Source organism: Rhinolophus sinicus, chromosome 14 (assembly GCF_057876585.1).
Source record: "Rhinolophus sinicus isolate RSI-liver-muscle chromosome 14, RSI-T2T, whole genome shotgun sequence".
Lineage (NCBI taxonomy): Eukaryota > Metazoa > Chordata > Mammalia > Chiroptera > Rhinolophidae > Rhinolophus > Rhinolophus sinicus.
This window is the reverse complement of record NC_142514.1, coordinates 124,443,772-124,454,501: the sequence shown is the minus strand read 5'-3', so window position 1 is coordinate 124,454,501 and position 10,730 is coordinate 124,443,772. Positions and strand designations below refer to the sequence as shown.

Here is a 10,730-nt window from a genome sequence, read left to right as displayed (position 1 = left end):
CAAAGGTATGCAAAGCAGGCAGCCTCTAAATGGCTAAAAGTGTGCTCGTTTAGGCTATTTTTAAAATAATTGGATGTGTAAAGTTTTGAGTTTGATGCTGGTAGGCTTTTGAACTAATAGATCTCAACTGTCAGTGAAGAAATAAACAACCTAGGGGTCAGTACCCAAAGACCATTTGGGGCTCATTTATATAACATAATGGGTGATAAACAACTCACAGTCAGTGCTACAACAACAATTTAAAAATTGCATTCAGTATTAAACATTCACGATTTAGGAGATACGCCAGCAAATAGCACGATTTATACTTCAGAATTGCAAACTGGGAAAAAACAAAACGGATTTGCTTGGTGATGGCAGCACTTGGGAATGGAGGATGGGGAGGCAATTGTTGGCTCAAATAAAGATGTATAAAAAAAGTTTACATGTCCTACTGTGTTTTTATCTAGAAGAGAAACCATCACTCATTCTCGCCTCTCTCTCTCCCAAATAAATCTATGCGAACTCTAATCAGAGCTCAGCACAAGATGCCCGAACTGAAGTGTTGCCCAGTAGGATGGGGAACAGCAGCCCCCCCATTGCTGTGACCACACTAATGGTGCCCCCTCATAGCTGCTGCGTAGGTTGTTTTCATGAAGGCAGTTCACTTCCAAGTGAAAGAGATGAAAATATTGGATAAAATGTGTTATTCTTTCATGGGGTGGTGTGCCATTAGAATTGTTTATGCAATCACAATTTATTTATTTATTTATTTATTTATTTATTTATTTATTTATTTATTTATTAAGGAGGGTGCAGCTCACAGTGGCCCATGCGGGGATTGAACCAGCAACCTTGGTGGTATCAGCACCACGCTCTAACCAACTGAGCTAACCGGCCACCCCGAAAGTGTTCCACAATTTATATTGTCCCCTTACAGAGTACGTCTTCTTGGTTTTAATAGAGGAAGCACCTACAACTTGGATTCATTTTCTACAGTCCAGAGTTGATAAATGCTCCCAATTATTTGTTTGTATATAAGTCCAGAAGCATAGAAACTCTTTACAAAACAAGAGCTTAGCATATTAGAAATTCATTAGTTCCTTAAGAAGTTTCTGGGACATGGGTCCTACTGTAAAATTGTAATTACTGCTTAATATTCCTTGAGATGTTTCCTAAGTTAATCCGAATAGGTAGTTTGAACCCTGTGACCCTTGATAACTATGTTTTTGCTCAACAAATATTTATTGACTACCTGCTACGTGCCTGGCACTGGGCCAGAAAATGGGAACATGGCAGTGAATAAGTTCAACGTGATTGCTGCCCTAGTGGTGTGGAGACTGACGCAGTGGTGGCGATAAAGCTGCCCCAAATTGAAGATTCTGACAAGGTAAGACAAAAATAAGTAGTTTTGCTGTTTTATTTTCTTCTGGCCTTGGCTCCCCTGAGGCTACAACTGATTGACTTCGGTTACGAGTCTTGCTGGAAAGAAAGTGCCTTTTTTAAGGGAATTGATAGCTATGTAAGCATATCACTGGTCTGAGGACGTTAACTAAGCTGCAATTCATCCCCGATCAGCCTCCAGGAGGCCAGTTTATGGAATCCCACATTCTGACTTATCAAAATATCCTTTTGACCTTGAAAACTTTCGTGTTGATGCCATATAGCTAGAAAACAAAGTATTTTAACAAAATGCTTGCATCAGTGACTCCAAATTGACACCACCTCTGTAGGTTGTCTAGCGTGGGAAACCTTTCTAAGGCTTATTTTATTTAGTGCCTGCAGGACACTGAAAGATGCTAAAAGATGACAAGCAGCATGTTAATTAAAGAACTGACATCTTTCAATTTACTCTTTTGCTTGCAATATTTTCCTGTCTCCCCCAACTCCCATCCCCACACCTGCTATTACCAAAGAAATGTAAATGAAAGGTTTCACAGTTTTTACATGAATAATTTTGGGGCAGAAACTGCTCTTCTCGTCAGCCACTTTACAGCAACGTCCAACTGTGTGCCCTGTTACGTTAAATGTTGATCTTTTTAACAGAAGGAAAAAATCATTTCGATAAAGGTTAATGCCTCCTTAATATTTATACACTTGAATCATACTGAAAATGCATTTTTGAAATTCTGAAATCTTGAATTAATATGACAATGTGCAAAGACTGTGTGACACCATTTGTAATTCATTAGCGCATACTTTACAATATATTAGCATCAAATGCGGAATGCTCTGTCACAATTCAGGCAAAGCCTGTGAGTTTCACCCTGGCCTATTCTCTAGCACTTTAACATGGATGCCAAGAGACAATTCCAAATGATTCTTGCAGATCAGGAATAAATTAATTTATCCAGCAACCTGCTAGATATAATATATTACTCTGAGAAACACGCTACCAAACAGTCGTCCAACATATGTTTGTTTCATTTCGAGCAGATTTTGAACACCAGACTGCTATAATGTGAACGAATGGTGACATGATTTTAGTAAATTAGGGACTGCATCTGCTGAACTGCACCTGTCATGTCTTCCTTGCATAGTGAGTCTGCAGATAATTAACAGTTGCTACAACCCACATCATTTTGAAATAGTGTCTGGATGAGCCCACATGTATCACCAATGGGTACTGGAACAGATGGAAATCTAAGTGTCATAGATTTCATAACTTGGTTCTTTGCTGGTGCTAAAGCCCTCTGGAATATTTATTTTAATGGCCTGATCTCCTGGGAATCTGAAAACCAGTCTCTGACTGACCAATCCACACATTGTCCAAAACAGTAATTTAATGGCTATACTTAGTTTGACTACCACCTCAAATATTTAAATCTTAAGTCTTAGAAATTCCCAAATCTCCAAAAATCCTTTGGCATCCTAGAAAATTCAGCTTCCCTGAGTTTGAAAACTTTTACAAGGAGCACATAGCACAAGAGTTTATGTTTAAAAATATTTATAAGGATATTCCTGGTTTTATTATAATTACAGAGAAAGCTGAACCCTCTGAATTTTAGAATGGACAAGTCTGTTTCATATTCTTTATTATTCTCTGTGGCTGAACTCTTTAGAACTGTAGGGCAATATTTTTTTACCTATTGTGTAGTGTGTGTGCATAAGGGGTGTGTGTATGTGTGTGTGTGTGTGTGTGTGTGTGTGTGCACGCGCGCGCATATGCATACAGAGCTTTCTGGAACGCAGCAAATACACTGTTGGATGCATGAGTGTAGTCTGTCCTTGTGATCCTTGTTGCCTGTTCAAGTGAAGTTGTTCTTGCTTCCTCCCTTTGAGCATCAACAGAGAGCTTTCCTCTTAGCCTCATCCCTGCCATGCTGCTTCATCCCTCCAGTAGTGTATCAGGGACTACTAATTGCTTCCTGATGTCCATTTTATCCCCTCTATAGTAATATAAAGCTGGATTTTAGCTACGTACATTGCTGCCCATCCAAGTACACATTTTCCAGTCTCCCTTGTCGCTAGGTGTGGACAAATGACTTCATTTTAGACAATAAGGTATAAATGGGTCCTCCTTGGACCTCTTCCATCAATCTGCTGCCTGGAACACCAACTCAATGGCTTGGGCCCCGGCAGCCATCACGTGCAATATCAAGTGAGGTCTACACAGTGAGCTGGAAGGAGCCTTGTGCTCTGACCACTGAGGGACCTTACCAGTCCCAGGTTGTCTACTTCCAAATTATTTTATGTAAAAGAGAAAAAAAACCTCTATCCTTTTGGCATTGTTTTGGTTCATTTTGTTTTGCTGTTGTGTCTGCTGGCAAACTGAATCCTAACTGATAAAGGTGCCCTGGCCATTTCTTCCACACCTGCCTTTGATGCCATCTGTCCTCTGCTCTGAGCCCTGCCATCCACATTATCTGTTGTGCTCCAGGAGTCATTTCTTTCCTGTCTAGTATCCTTGATACATGAGTCCTGCTAAAATGTCACTGTTCAGCCTCATATCTGCCATTCCTAACCTTCAAACTCCATGTTTCAGCAATATCACCATGCTTCTCTCCACTGTGGGTTCATGGTTGTTCTCTTTGTCTAGAAAATCCTTCCTTTGTTCAACCACTTGAGAAACTCAATTCTCAGCTCAAATGCTCACACCTCTCTTTAAAATCTTCCACAATTCCATCACACAGAGCAAACTCATGTGTCCTTTCTCTTATATGTCCCTGCACTGCATTAACTAACTATATGGAAATCCTTTGTATGTCTGTCTCATATTAAACTATAAGCTTCTAGAAAGCAAGAACTCAGATATTTCTTTTTTTTCCCAAACTTTATTTAAGTGAGTTTTTCCAGGACCCATCAGCTCCAAGTCACATAGTTGTTTCAATCTAGTTGTGGAGGGCACAGCTCACAGTGGCCCATGTGGGGATCGAACCGGCAACTTTGTTGTTAAGAGCACTGCGCTCTAACCAACTGAACTAACCAGCTGCCCCTCAGATATTTCTTACTTGTAGATCTTGTAACAAGCACATTAGAGTCACTCAATGTATGTATAATGAGTAAAATGAATGAATAAATGAATGAATGAATGAATGAATGAATGCTTCACCTAGGGACCTATTCCATTAGGACACAGTCCCCCTACTTTAACATAATTTCAACTCCTTAGTTGCCTAGGTGACAAAGAACCCCAATGGTTTTTTTTAAAGATACTAGAACTTCATAGTATACTATTTTAATTTTGTATGTTTTGTCTTCTTCATCTTAAATATTTTTAGGTATAAAAAAGTATAAATAAGTATACTTTATATTTAACTAGTTTTAATAATGGCTACTGTGTATTTAATGCCATCTTACGGTGGCAACCTGACCCTGCCAAGCACTGTGCTAACTGCTTTAAATGCTTTATTTTATTTAATTTTTGCCTTAATCCTGTAAGGTAAGTATTGTGTTCAGAGTCTTTTAGTCCTAAGTGATAGGACCCCAAGTCAGTCCAGTTTAAGCAAAAGGAATTTATTGGCTCATGGGCCAAAATATCTGAGGGTAGTGGTTCAGCTTGTCCCAGGGCTCAAACACTGCTGGTAAAGTGCTCTCCCTAACCCTCCTCAGACTTCATCCTTATCCCTGTTCCTACCTCTAACTCTATCCTTATCTATCTGTACCTCAACTTAATTCTTGTCCCCGTCTCTACCTCTTACTCTGTCCTTCCTCCTATCCCTACCTCTGACTCTATCTCTGTCCCTATCTCTAACTGTACTCCTATTTTTCTTCCTAACTCTATTCCTTTTGCCATCTCTATCTCACCTCTATCTCAATCTCCATTTATATTCCTATCCTTATCCCTGCCTCTATCTCTCCAAAAGTCTCTTCATTTAGCAATGATGGTGGACATCAACAGACTCAAACTTATATTCTAACCCCTCAGCAACCCAAACAGAAAGGAGTAAAATCCCAGAGAACTGTCTGCTTGGCTTCCTTGGCTCATCTGCTTATCCCTGAAGTTGAGATTGATTTGAAAGAAGGGTAATGTGGTTGGCCAGGCCCAGATCATACCAAACCATGTAAATAGAACAGAGTGGTTTCAGCCCCAACCTGAACTAACCACATGGAAAGAGTGTCCCTACAGGAAAGAGGTGTTCCCCGCCAAAAAAAAAAGTGAAAAAAATCCCAGACAAAAAATGGAAGACTTCTACCACATACATGCTCTCTTCTTACAGAGGAAGAAACTGAACTTAGAGAGATTATTGCTTTTTCCCAAGAACCCACAGGAGGTAAACTGGGATTCAAATCCAGTTCTGTCTGACTGTGGTGTTTTGGTCCCCTAACCATTCTGCTGAATTGCATTGCTTTATAAAGTTCTAAAACATAAACACTAAACTTTCAAAATTTAACTGATGAACTAGAAATACAGAAAAATAATTAATGTGCCCAAATTTATGAGGTAGGGCTAAGGTTGTGGTCTGAATTGCCACCCTTTTTCCTACCCAACCAGGTTACACCTCCTCACCAAACCAGTATACGATTCCTTTTCATACACTGCCAATAAACAAACAAATAAAAACATACGGGTCACTTCATGTCTTTACAGATTTTATTGTTTCATTTTTCTTGAAGCTTTATTCCTGGCATAGATAGTCCCTGCAGAGATATTTTCTAAATGATACTCAGCTTCTTAATACCTTCTCCTGACTATCCATAATCGTAGCACCCTTAAACTACCCAAATGGATTCCTATGTAAACTGCACTTGTCCCGGTGTTGCTCTGAACTCTGGTCATGCTTTGTTTTGGTTTCCCTAGGAAAATACAGGCTACCCTACCTACATACTTTCCTCCAGAGAAATCCTAAAAGATGCAAAACATGCCGCATCAATATTAAGAGATTTGTGTGGAGGGAAGGATTTTAGAGATCATTAAACCCAATCATCTTACTTTATAGGTGAGAGAGATGAGATTCAGAGGTTAAGTGGCTTGCTCAAAGTCACTCCACTGGTTTAGCAGAATTTGGGGCCCTAGGTTTTTTGATGCTTTGTCTAACATGTGTCATTACCCGTGTTGGCCCATATCTCATTTACTATGCTCCATTAGGTCTTCCTCTCCAGGACCTGAGATAAAACATCCTCTGAGACTTTGTGGGCCAGAAAATTCAAGCTATAAACTTTTGCCCTTGCACACTAGCCATATGGTTCATATAAAGATGAGACAGATACAATCAAATTTTAAGGAATATAAAAGTGCCATTGAAAAATGCCAGGAGATTTTAACAGCTGCTGTGCTTGATGGATTTAAGTATGCTCCTTAAATCTTGTTCAGAAACTCATTTTCATCATAGGACAAATAATCCCACCACTGTAGTAATAGAAATGGGAAAAAAAGAAAGGATGAAAACTATGACAAAAGAGTGACAAAAAGTCCTTGAAAATGACTGTTAAAAATTGTCCAGATAATTCTGGTATTCTATTTTTCTATCACAAAGCATTTCTTGTCTCTTCCTTTTAAGAATCCCTTTTCTGAAGCTGTTCAAACCTCATTAAATTGTCATGTTGTCATGGTAGCCTTGTCTCAAAATGTGAATTAACTATATGTTAACTTCAAAGAACATGATTTTCTTATAAAGTGTTATACTAATATCACCTGTGGAGATATCTGAGCTACTTTGAAAACTCTCAAGTAATTAAATTCCATTAATCATAGTGCTATAAAGTTTCAAAGTATATCTTTATGTTTGTGTTCAGAAACCTGAATGGCTTTTTACAACTGCAGCAATTTCACCAGAATAATAGAGTTCTGTAGTGATGACTTACTTACATTCTTAAATTAAGGTGTTTGTCAGAATTAGGTACACTGGGATACATGTTCTAATTCATTATACCATAAAACAAGATTCTTTACTTGCTTTCACTTAAATTCAAAAATCCAGGGCCAGGCCTAAAAGAGATTGAGCATTATTTCTTAGGCCAAGAATGGCAAATAGTTTTCATCTGAAGACCCAACTCTGCTAGACCTAGAAACAGATATGCGGAAGGATTGTGAGTCTGTTTTTATGCTCTGGAGGGAAAGAGAGTTGTTATCAATCAATAATGTTTCCCACAGAAGAAGGCAGAAGCAGCGCCTGTGGGGTGCATCGATACTCTCCAAAAGATAGTTGTCTTTGTTTTCTTTATTTTTGTTTCAATTTTAATTTTTATCAAACTTATACACGTGTGTGGTTAGAAAGTCAAATAGTGAGGGTCAGAAAGCCCAACAGAAAGACAACGGCTCACAATGAAAAACAGTAGTTTCCTGACTGACCTCTTCCCACGCCTGAGTTTCATTTTTCTAAGTTAGTACTTTTAAAATACTTCACCTGAACTTCTTCAGCTATTGGCCACTATGGTTCTTAGGGTGTTAGTTGTAAACAACAGGCTGACCCTGGATATTGGGTAGCTCATGGCATGGCCAGCTTCCAGGAACAGCGGTTAAAACCATACAGCAGAACTGCCCTGAAAAAGAAACACATTCTACCATGACTTGCGTGCCTCACTGATGCCCATTCTGCTCTGAAACTCAACCTTGTGGCCACCCTCCAAAGCTGAACGATGCTGTCACAGCCCTCACCAGCCAAATGTTTTCCATACAGGCCCACCTTCCTCAAGTTGCTCACATCTAAGTCAAAATCTTATGTGAGTGGGAGTGGTGGAGCCCAAGTTATATGCGACTGTGTTCGCTGCAATGGACGCTGAGGAACACAATTTTCTGGGTTTATTTGCACGATACAGGGCTCACATGGCAGTAAATTCCCCAAATATAATAGGATGTTGTTCAAAAGGTGCTGGACAACCTGAAAAGAAATGACAAATGTTTACCACAGTTTTTGTGTTTCTAGTAAATACATGTATTCTACTCTTTTGTATTTTCGATATTACCTAGGCACTCCCCAACGTTAAAGATAGATCACAACCCCCCTGAACCTTCACACAGACCTTCCCACTCTCATTTACATAATTAGCCTTGTCACATTTTTTGATAGATCAGTATTTGGGTCTGCATTATTTAGTATATGTAAACATTATTTTTTCCTAAGCCAAGTACTTTATTATAGTCTTTTCTTGAGTAATGTTATGTTTTCTCTAGAATTAGTAATTATCTTTTCTTATTCGATAGTTTTCTATACACTTTTATTCATGCATTCTAAATTTTATTCCAGAATTGTAATTTCTTGTATCACATTTTTAAATTCCTAAGAGCTCTCTTTTGTTTTCTAAATGTTTTCTTTTTATAACTTTTTTGTGTGTGTCATGGATGTAATGCCTTTTCTCATCACCCTGAAGATAATTGTAAGTTTTTTTCTGCTACTTCCTACATTGTTTGACTTATCTGTGTTATCTTTTTCTATTTGTTTTGGTCTCTCTGATGTTAAAGTTTCTTCCAAATCTCTAGTCATTCTTATTTGGGCTCATATTTAAGAAAGAGGCCCTAAAATTATGAGGGAGAGTTGGGCTCATTATCCTTTACTGAAGGATAATTGAATAGAACACAGCCATTTCATTGGGGCCTCCCAAGCGCCAAAATTTTGTTCTGTTTTTCTCATTTTTCTCTTTGGCTGATCCCTTTTCTCAGAGAGGAATCCTCCAGTCTCCTGCCTTTAACTGTGGCTGCCAGCATTCTAAGAGCTAAGCCATGGAGGAGGTTGTTAAGAATAGAAGCTTTCAGGGCGGCCGGGTAGCTCAGTTGGTTAGAGCACGAGCTCTCAACAACAGGGTTGCTGGTTCAATTCCCACATGGGCCAGTCAGCTGCACCCTCCACAACTAGATTGAAGACAACCAGCTGCCGCTGACCTTCCGGAGGGGCGGTCAGATAGCTCAGTTGGTTAGAGTGCGAGCTCTCAACAACAATGGTTGCCGGTTCAACCACATGGGATAGATTGAAGGACAACGAATTGTAGCTGATGGGCCCTGGAGAAACACACTGTTCCCCAAAATTCCCCAATAAAATTTAAAAAAACCAGAAGCTTTCAATCAGTTCCCCTGTTTTTGGTGTGGTACCCCTGTCCATCTCTCTGCCAAATGCCGTAAGTCCAGAGACCTCTGGTTTGATATCTCCAGAGAGTAAACCTCTAATTTTCTGCCAGATTCAAGAAGAAGCAGTTGCCCAGCTGGGGAGTGGTACTGAGGAAAGGATCTGGGTAACAACCCACATCCTAGATAGATTTTTCAAACGAAAACAATCTCGTTTTCTTTCCTACCTGTTCCCCTATGTTCTGAAGTGCTCGGTGGATTCAAATCCTGAGCCTTTTTTTTCTTTACAGGCTTCTTAGCTTTAGCTCTTGTGGTCTTAGAGATCAGCTTCCTCTGGACTGCAAAGTCAGTCATCACTCATCCATCAGCTTTCCCTTTGCCAAAATTACACAGCTGTCTTCTTTCCTGTTCCCTCTCTTCCTCTACCCCTCTCTCTCTTCCTCTTTCTCCTTCCCCTCCTCCTCCTCCTTTTCCTTCTTCTGCTCTCTCTCCCCTTTTCCCACTCCTTCTCTCTCCAGCTCTATGTCTATCTCCCTCTTCCCCCTTTCTCTCTCTCTCTGTGCCTGTGTGTGTGTGTGTGTGTGTGTGTGTGTCGTGTGTGTCTACTCCTTTTTTGTCCTTGTCATTGAGGTTTAGGAAGGAAGAGCAGATAAAGCATGTTTTAATCTGCCATATTTCTGTGTTAATCAGATATCCTTCGTTATATATTCTTTCTTAACATTTACCCTGTAGTATAACAAATAGAATTGAAATTATGTTTTCCACAATTCACCTGGCTGATTTTATCCATTATTAACAAAGCAGATCTTAAGTAGCAACAAACTGTTTTTTCTCTTGGACAGTTGATCGTTATTCTTTTGCAAACTCAATTCCATATTTCAAGCTAAATGTTAAATCACTCTCTTTTGTGTGCACTTGCTACTTTCTAATTATGTAAGCAACACATGCTTATTTCAGCAAGTTTGGAAAACACAGTAAAACATAAAGAGGAAGTTTAAAAATCACTCATAATTCTTTTTTTCAAAGTAATATGTGAAACTCATTCATCTTTTCTTTAGTCCCACTAGGCTCATTTCCAAGCACCTACATACCTCTGTAAGCACTATCAACATTTTGGTCTGTAGGCTTCTGGAAATTTTTATGCTTATTACCTACATGTGCAAGGTTAGACCTGTTTCTTCCAAAATACATTATCATGCTAATACAAATCATTAGAAAACTCGCTCAGTTCTTTTTCACATGATGTGTCAACATTTTTCTAAGTATTTTTTGACATATGTCATTGTTTTTAATGAGTAGTTTTAAAATACAT

The 10,730-nt window shown here is 39.1% G+C and overlaps 1 non-coding gene across 1 annotated transcript; it reads right to left on the bottom strand.

Annotated features, from left to right (window-relative positions):
* Positions 1-805: 805 nt before the first annotated feature.
* On the bottom strand, positions 806-879 carry TRNAI-GAU (transfer RNA isoleucine (anticodon GAU)). Its single transcript has one exon. It is a non-coding gene; the product is annotated as a tRNA-Ile (tRNA).
* Between the last annotated feature and the right edge of the window lie 9,851 nt (positions 880-10,730).